Source organism: Miscanthus floridulus, chromosome 15 (genome assembly GCF_019320115.1).
Source record: "Miscanthus floridulus cultivar M001 chromosome 15, ASM1932011v1, whole genome shotgun sequence".
NCBI lineage: Eukaryota > Viridiplantae > Streptophyta > Magnoliopsida > Poales > Poaceae > Miscanthus > Miscanthus floridulus.
Window position 1 is genome coordinate 57,239,565 of NC_089594.1, and position 9,546 is coordinate 57,249,110.

Genomic DNA, 9,546 nt, shown 5'->3' on the forward strand with positions numbered 1-9,546 from the left:
AATACTTAATAAGAAGTATAACAAGATACCCATTGAGTACCCCGTAGCGGAAGATAGGACAAAACTTGGTCAAAACAAGGGCTCTCAAGTGGCTTGGCGCAAGCGCTTCATTAAGCTTGACCATCAATTATCCTCTAATGATGAGGACGACTGCGAGTCTTCGCCCACCCATGATGATCACTCACCATCTCCCAATAGAGATCACTCCCCTCCTCATCTGGAGCCATCACCCCTGAGAAGACAGAGGTCTCCTTCTATTTCTCCTTGTCTGACTCCATCTTCATCAGCCCCGAGAAAAGAGACTCCTCCTCCTCCTCCTCCATCTTCATCAGCGTCGGGAAAACAGAATTCTCGTCATCATCCTCCTCCTCCACCTTAGCCCAAAACAAGATCAAGGACATCCTCGCAGTCGCAGAAAAGGTCCTTGGATTCGGTCGCTAATGCTCCCAAAGTGGACCAACAGAAAAGAAAAAGGCCGTTCAGTGGCAGCGTTACCACCTTGATGAAAGAAAAATTTATAGCACACATCTCGAAGGAAGATTGTGTTAGTTTCTTCAATCTTTGTGCCTTGCTGCCTTCATTTTTTTTGAAGTCCGAATTCAAAAGGAAAACACAGAATAAATATGCTACAATAAGAGACGAAGAAATACACAATAAAGATTTAAGGAATATATAAAAGTACATCGAAGACAACCCAGGATTAACCATGGAAGAGGCCGCGACCATCTATTATGATGTACAAGGGATGACAACATCGGCAATGAAGTATGAAAGGGGCAATCTTTTGGTTCCCGATCATGAGTAGAAAAATTTGACAGCATATATGCGCCAGTTACATGAATATTACATGGCTCAAGCAACAGGGACGGATGATTTTGGTTTTGAGGTTATTATCCGTTCGCCACATGTTTTCCATTATCCTAAAGAAGAGAAGTTCGATGTCGAGTGGGAGTGCTTGTTCTAGCTATACCAGAAACACTCTCTCGATGTTCAAATGTTGACATTGTGGACTATGTAAGTACCCTAGACGTACAATTTTACAATTAACTACTCTCTTGAGACACAAATTGTTAACTTTTGAGTACTTCCTATGATTTTATGTAGGTGTATAGCAAAATTTTGCATTCTAAAAAACAAATAGGATTACATAGGCTTCTTGGACCCCATGCGAGTCAATGAGAGGACATGTCTAGGCCTCTATGGATGTGATAGTGGAAGACCTAAAACAAAGATTGATTGTTGTTTTCGATGAATTCACGATGAAGAAGAAAACCCACATACTTCTAGCCTACAACTGCGAGTATGTGTTCTCGGCTTTTAATTTTATGCTTCTTTTTCGTTAAGATTATTCGATAATTAGGATCCTGTGATTGCAGCAACCATTTCATCTTCATTTGTGTTAATCTTGCCAAAAATCTGCTCGAGGTGTGGGACTCTAAGAAAAAATCATTTCATCATCTGGATGCACTGGTGGTAGTGCTAAATTAGTAAGTGATCCTAATAACATATTATTTTCTAATCACACATACCGCTTTCTAATGTTTCTCCTTTTAATGTTGCTCAGTGTCCGAAGAAGACATATCGGTGGGACTGCCAGGTCCCATTCAAGGTTGTCGAAATGGAGGGGAAGTATCTATCACAGCCGGCGGGAAACAATGAATGCGGGTTTTATGTAATGTGGGCAATGCTTCGCTACATCGGCGGGAAATCAGAAGAAGCCAACAAGTTGGTGTGTATAATCTCCATTTCATTTATGTCTGTTAATAATTCAACAAAATGATTTACTGTTCCTCTTTGGATATCATCTTTTTTAAATGACAGCACAAGAAATATAACCATGAAAGGTTGTTAGACATGGAGATCATCGCACTGCAATCGGAGCTGACAAAATTCATCTTAGCCGAGGTATTGGAAATAGATGGAGTATTTTCCATTGCACAATCTGTGAAGTACAAGGACCAGTATGGCCTAGAGCGGCTCGCCAGATTATTGTAAGAAGTCCAAGAAGCATGTGTGAAGTCCAAGAATATTTCTTTTTTATTTTGAGGGATCGAGATGTGGATAAGAACAATTGAATTATAACCGTAACATTTGTAATGTTTAATATTGATGTACCTGTCGTCTACGTAGCATATATAAAGCGAAACCTAATTCCACGAAAAAATATAAATTAAAATCAATTATAAAACAATAAATTGTGAACGTGACATCACTGTCGGTTATTAGAAAACCAGCAGTGTTATCGTAAACATCACTATTGGTTAGCAACAAAACTGATAGTGATAGCACTACCGGCTCGAGCCACAAACCAGCGGTGTTGGCTTAGCCATTACTACCGGTTCTTGTCACAAACCGGCAGTGATTCTTACTACAACACTACCGGTTGAAACACAAACCGACAGTGTTGTTGGAACTGAGCTCTACCAGGTGGTCTTATGAACCGGCAGTGTTGGTTGAAATGAACATTGCCGATTGTGTAAAGAACCGGAAGTGAAGTTGAAGAACACTGCCGGTTTATAGGAACCGACAGTGATAGCTTACCCTCATCACTGTCGGTATGGTTGTGCCGGTTTAAAATCCGGCAGTGATGGGTTATTTTGAACTGGCAGTGATGGGGTATTCTGACATAGTGTCTCTTAGCATTACTTGTACTAGGTTGTCATCCCTAATGATGGTGCTAGAGATGCTTGTTGGTACTATTTAGTATTACTACTAAACATTTTTTTATTGTTTCATATGACTTGAAAGAATATAAAGATATATGAATAAAAAGGATATGCAAGCGCACAGATAATATACCATTGTAGCACTTCACCTAAGAGTATTTCAGGTATCATTATTTATATTTTTACCACTAGAAGGTCTAGCATGGACAAGTATTGATAACTTATACTATTGATGGAGAAGTAAACTATAACAAATATTCTACTCATAACAGGGGTAAATCATAGGATAAGATATATATATATAATAAGTATTGATCAATGATAATGATAAATCACTCAGAGTACTCTTTCTATGGCATTAGCATGGTCAGGTAGAATATTAGAGGAATAATTCCTAAGTCATTCTTAATTACAAGTCAAAGTATACATTGATTAGTGCAATTATACCTAATATTCATTGCTAAGATCATCTTCATATCTACACATAAGGGATATTACTAAGGGAGATTAAGAACAGAGCTTGTCCCCCTTCGTAACCAGATCCTACGTGCTACCTACATCAGGGAGTGGACTACAAAGGACTCAACGAGAGTGTCAAGTCCGTGATCTACCACATGACCCAGAATATATGGTGTATCCATAGGTAAACAACGTATCAGCACCACGCTTACACAATGTCGACCACCCACCCATGGATCCTTAGGGTGAGCACTATATGAACACATGCACGAATATGATGATAACCCAACTATACTAGGTATATAATCAAAGTAGACAATGAACATTATAACGAAGAACATGAATAAGATGAATACTAATATTGTCATAATAATTGTAGAAAGCATATAAAGTAATGAAGATACAAAAGAGAGAGGGGGTACAAAGATTATACCGAACCACGCTCTTGACACGATCGGAGATCCAAGCGAAGCCTGCTTGCCTCCCTCTAGACCTAGCCTAACTAGTTGTGCCCTAAAATATGATGGAGCTCTGAGGATGATTAGAGTTTCTATCTTCTCAAATCACTTGATGCCTTCAGGGGGGGCAGGGGCTGATATATATAGGCCAGAGCGTCCAATGTGAGCTCTTAGATCAAACCGACTTAAGGAACGGCATATATGTAACCTAGGAGGTGGTGGAGAATCAATAATGCAATGCGGAGGCTAATAGGTGGTCCCAGGGGCCGGGCAGCCTGCAGGTGGCGCCGACCTGGCAGCCTCTGCCTCTCTGCCTCGACATGGTGTCCTCTGGTGTCCTCTAGAACCTTCTAGTGTCCGTTTTATGGTGGATAAACGTAATTAAATCTGACATGTAGGTCCATCTTGATGGTTTTCTAGATAAACCCTATAGAAATCACAAAATTACCAAAACTCGTAGAATTTGTTAGTTTAACCCCATAGACCTTTGTTGGTGATCTCATTTATGCCCTTATACATGTTTTATTGATGGTTTATAATGGTTGTTAACTACCATCAACAAACTCCCCCAAGTTTAACCTTTGCTAGTCCCTTAGCAAAGATAAACTCAGCAAAATTGATCAGGAGTTGCTTCAATGCTCTAACTCCTCAAAAGTACACATGCATTCAAACAAAAATTCTCCCCCAGATTAAAATAAACCAATCTGACTTTCAAACTTACCCATATTACCTTCAACTATGGGGCTCCTTAGCCTTCACTTGGGTCTTGAGCAATTGAAAGATAGAATAATCAAGTCAAGCACTATGTCTCAAATTTTTTGCTCAACCATTATTCTAGAGTTTTTATAGGTTTTCAAAATAAAACTCAGAGCTTCCATTGTATGACACTCTCAAGACTCTCAATATATGTGGTATTTGTAGATCCTCACCAAGGCAATAATAATGTTATGCCTTTCTCTTCCTACAACTAAGGCTTATGTGGAGCTCATAAGAGTGAAAAAAGCATGAAAGAGCATACTTACAATACATATATTGTAAAGTCAAACCTCGGATCCAAAGAGAGTTAAGTCATACAATCAAAGCAAGATGTGCATGTGTGTGGATGTATATGGTGGCTAACCTAATTCTACTTTGCTCCTTGAAAACACATCTCTCTTTTGAAACTTGGAAATAACTTTGCAAGAAAACATGGGCTATCTTATTCATCTCTTCTTTTTTTAGGCAGGCATTGGAGTATCCATTGTTTTATATATCTCGAACACTTGTCCATTTTTTCAACACTTTTTTTCTCTTTTTTCTTCTTTTCATGAATAACTTTTGCATAGCCTCATGCTTCTTTTGACTGCACAAAACTTTTAAGAGATAGCAACAAGAATTTGGAGCATTTATTTGGTGGATATCCTATAGGGTATATTTTTGTGTTCACTCCCAGTGTAAGAGTAAAACATTTTTAGGTGGATCTAAATGGAATGGCATGTTGTTGTGCCTACCCCAGTGTAGGAGTAGTGCATATGTAGGTGGTGCGTACGTGATCTTGATTTTAAGAGCTTGATAAACCTCTCATAAGGGTCAACAAAGCTTGACTAAACTCAGTGCAATGTAAGCAGCATATATGTGGAAGTTTTTCTAATCTAAATATCATATATGGCTCTGGTAGGAATTCAAGCTTTGTCGTACAAGGAACTCATCATGTAGAATTTTTATATTTTTCAAAAGATAAATCTCTGGAACTCTGGTATCACTAGGAACAAGATAAACAGCAGCTCAAACCTTTTCATATCATATTCGTCAATTACCTAAACTTAGATCAAGCATATGCTACCCACGAGTTTGAAGTTCAGAGTAAATTCTTATATCAAATTAGTCGTATCCAAAACTCGGGATAATTCAAGGCTGAAAACTAGGTACTTGAAAGGAATTACAACAGAGCAACTATTCATCATTTCCATTTCAAGAGATTATCTGCAGAGTCCTTTTTATTCAGCTCTTAAAAATAGAAAACTAGACACACACTTTTATTTTGTTTTCTCACTTTTTTAGATCACACCTTACTAATATATATATGTAAGACAAAGATAAATTTTTATTTTGCTTTTAGTTATGCATCTCTTTTTTAACAAATGTAGAGCAAACTTAAGGATAACAAAAGGGAAGAAATACTTAGCTAGATACATGGGGGATGCTCCTCCCCCAAGCTGGATGTTGCTGTGGTCGATTGTTGAATGTTGAGTGATCTTTCTCGGAGCGGGTTTGCCAGCTGATATCCTTCTCATTCATCCAGAAGTTGGGTTCCTCATGTGTAGCGAGTACAGCAGCGGTTCAGGAAGATGTACTTTGGGTGGATGAAGACAGCCGGGTAAACTTGCTCTTGATCTTATGTGTCATCCTACAAAATAACAATAAGAACACCAAAACTTGTGGCACGGATTAGGATAAGGGGTTAGCGGTCCACCATTTGAAGATTAGTTGTTCTTGAGGTTTAGAAATATTTTTGAAGCAATAGAATTCTAGCAGGATGTCTATCTAGTATTTTTAGATTTTCTATTTTATGATATGCAGAACAGAAAACATGTATGTATAGTATTTTTAATTTTATGCCACCACAGTGAATATTCCCATGGGTTTTTACACACCGTAGATTTATTCACATGGGGCTTTATGATGCAATGATGTAATGTAGTCATGAAACTTTTTATCTTTCTTTTATTAACACAATGTAAATGCAGAGAAGTAAATATGCTAAAGTAAAAAATAATTTATGCAATGCTAGAAAGTAAATATGGATAACTACCATTGTTAACTCATAGTGAGGGTTTGGATTTTTAAGTCCTCCGGACAGGACTTGACTAGAGAGAAGTCCTTCATTCCTTGAGTGCATCATTCGGTCTCAGCGGTGGAGACCCAGATGGTTGCACATCTTGTGATGGTGACTCTGATGATGATGTCACCTTTTCTTTCCACACCTGCCTAGACTGTGGACTTGTCTCAAGCAGAGTAGGTTCATCTTTCATAGGCGCTTCAGGTTCTTCATCTTCCCATTCATTCCATTGGGTTGGTTCCTTTGATGTTGGGATGATCGATGTCTCCTCCTAGAGTGGCTCTTCTTGGGTTGTTCATAAGTAGTATAACTATTAAAATAATAGCGTACCTTTTCTCTAGGAAATTGGAAGTGGACTTGTCTAGATCCAATGTAGATGATCGCGTTGGTGGTGTTGAGGAACGGTCTTCCAAGGATGATGGGTGTATCGTCTTCTTCTTCTCCCATGTCCATGACCATGAAATCGATAGGGGCATAGTGATCTTGTATTCTTACCATAACGTCCCTCACTATTCCCTCGGGGAATCGGATTGATTGGTCTGCTATCTGCAACTACATATATGTAGGGAACAAAGGTTCGTTACCGAATAAATATTCATATATTACCTTGGACATTATATTGACACCCGATCCAATGTCACAGAAGGTCTTGTGGAAGATTCTTTGTCCAATGGTACACTCGATTATCGGTAAGCCAGGATCATCCTTCTTAGTAAGGAATGGTGAGGCGAGGAGGTGGTCATACTTTGATCGGAGTGTGTTGATCATGTTGACTGATTCTTTTGGCTTTGTTCTTCCTCCTTCTCCTGTCATTCTTCTTCTTGGTCACTGTTGTTTCTTCGGGTGGGTATGCCTTTTGTGGATGACTAGGAGATTGTAAGATAGGGTTCTTGAACGAGAACTTCTCCTTTTTATCCTTGATTGTGAAACAGATCTTGGCACTATCCGTGTAGATGATGGCTTTTGCAGTGCTCGAGAAAGGCCAGCCCAAGATAATGGGTGCCCTTATATCTCCACCTGTTTTCAAAACTACAAAGTCTATGGGAACATATGATTATCCCACTCTAACAATGGCGTCTTCAAGAACTCCCTTGGGGTAACAGAGTGACTAATCTGCAAGCTGCAAATGCATATTTGTGTACAATAGAGGATCTCCTAAAATTTCCTCATAGATTACCTTAGACAAGATGTTGACACTTGCTCCGAAGTTACAGATAGCTTCTTGGAAGATGTGAGGTCCAATGGCGATGGGGATGACATGTCTCCCTGTATCGCTCTTCTTGTCAGGCAAGGTATAATCTATCCACCTTCCCATTGATGGCTCCATGTAGTAGTAAGCTGCATTGTGAATATCAACAAGATTTGTAGTTTCTAGATCTTCCGGTTGCCCTGGAATCTTACCTTTGTCGGACGGAGGAACAGCAGCTGCCAGCTAAGCTATTTATGATTCTATCATTTTATTAAAGCTATGCTAGTTCTTAATGGCAGAAGCAAAGCTATCCATTCTATTATTTATGTTCTCTAGAATATTATCATTGGTAGCTACCTTTCTAGATAATCTCTCCATAAGTTTAGATTGGCCAGCAATTAATTCTCTCAAGGGTGGTTGATTCAAATTATTATAATTGTTACCTTTATAGTTACCTTGGTAGTTTGGCCTCTGTTGCTGGTTCCATCCTTGATTATGTTGAGGATGATAGTTATTGTTATTATTGATGAAGTTCACATCCTCATGAATTTCAAGGCAATTGCTCCTTGAATGCCCAGTGTTTCCACACTCTTCACATGTCATGCGGGATTCATGATTGTGCATGACTTTTGCTTCTCATTGGCTCGATCTTCGAGCTTCTTCATCAGTAGGTCCATCTTGGCAGACAGCATGTCTACCTCCTTGAGTTGATGTATACCTCCACCTCTATTGCGGGTCTAAATACGTTCTTCATTCCAGCCTTGATTGGAGGCCATCTTCTCCATAAGAGTGGTCGCAGTTGGAAGTGTAAGTGACAAGAATGCACCTCCAGCAGTAGCATCCATGGTCTCACGGGTACTGTTGGTCAACCGTGGTAGAACGTCTGCATGAGTAGCCAATTCTCCATCCTATGATGAGGACATTCTGATATATAGTCTTGAAAGCGCTCCCATATCTCAGGGACAGATTCATCATGTTGCTGTTGAAAACTTGAAATTCTCCCATGCAGAGCATTGGTCTTGCCTAGGGCTGGACAAAATACTCGTGGCTCACCAACTCGCTCAACTCGTGTCTGGCTCGGCTCGGCTCATTATAACTTTTTCACGAGTTGAGCTGGAAATCTAGCTCACTATTTTAATGAGACAGCTCGTGAGCTGCTCACGAGCTCAAATGAGCTGAGGTCTATCAGCCCACGACCATGAATCTAGAAGATGATGATGCTGACCTAGAAGTGTACACCTATTGCATTGATATGTAATCCTTATTTTCAACTATTTCATATGAATTTTGATTTTATAATTGTTGTGGTACTTAAATGTTGATTTATGAATTGTTTTCTAGGGAGAAGATGATGATGATGCCATACTTAATTGTCAAGCTGGACCGAGCCAAGCTGGAAGTGTGAGTGACAGGAAAGCACCTCCAGCAATAGAACCCATAGTCTCACGGGTACTGTTGATCAACACGTGGTAGAAGGTCTGCATGAGTAGCCAATTTTCCATCCCATGATGAGAACATTCTGATATGTAATCTTGAAAGTGTTCCCATGCCTCAGGGACAGATTCATTATGTTGTTGTTGAAAGCTTGAGATTCTCCCACGTAGAGCATTGGTCTTGCCCGTGGGAAAGAACTTTGCTAGGAAGATAGTGGAGCAGTTATCCCATGTAGTGTTTCTGTCTTTGTTGGTGTAGAACCACTGCTTCGCCTCCCCAAAAGTAAGAATGGGAAGAGGCGAAGTAGTATGGCGTCCTTGGTTACTCCCTTGATGGTGAAAGTGTTGCAGATCTCCAGGAAGTGTTGGAGATGAGCACTAGCATCTTCATGTGTCTTTCCACAAAATTGGCTCGCTTGCACCATGTTGATGAGAGTCGGCTTGAGCTCGAATCCATTATCTCCAACATTGACATTAGGTCCAGTACGGATGTTGGCAGTGGTTGGAGCAGAGAATTCATGAA

The 9,546-nt window shown here is 39.7% G+C and overlaps 2 non-coding genes across 2 annotated transcripts; both read left to right on the top strand.

Annotated features, from left to right (window-relative positions):
- The first annotated feature begins 8,495 nt into the window (after positions 1 to 8,495).
- LOC136509687 (small nucleolar RNA R71) lies at positions 8,496 to 8,604 on the top strand. Its single transcript, XR_010772437.1, has one exon. It is a non-coding gene; the product is annotated as a small nucleolar RNA R71 (small nucleolar RNA).
- Positions 8,605 to 9,090: 486 nt separating this feature from the next.
- On the top strand, positions 9,091 to 9,199 carry LOC136509704 (small nucleolar RNA R71). Its single transcript, XR_010772452.1, has one exon. It is a non-coding gene; the product is annotated as a small nucleolar RNA R71 (small nucleolar RNA).
- The last annotated feature ends 347 nt before the right edge of the window (positions 9,200 to 9,546 follow it).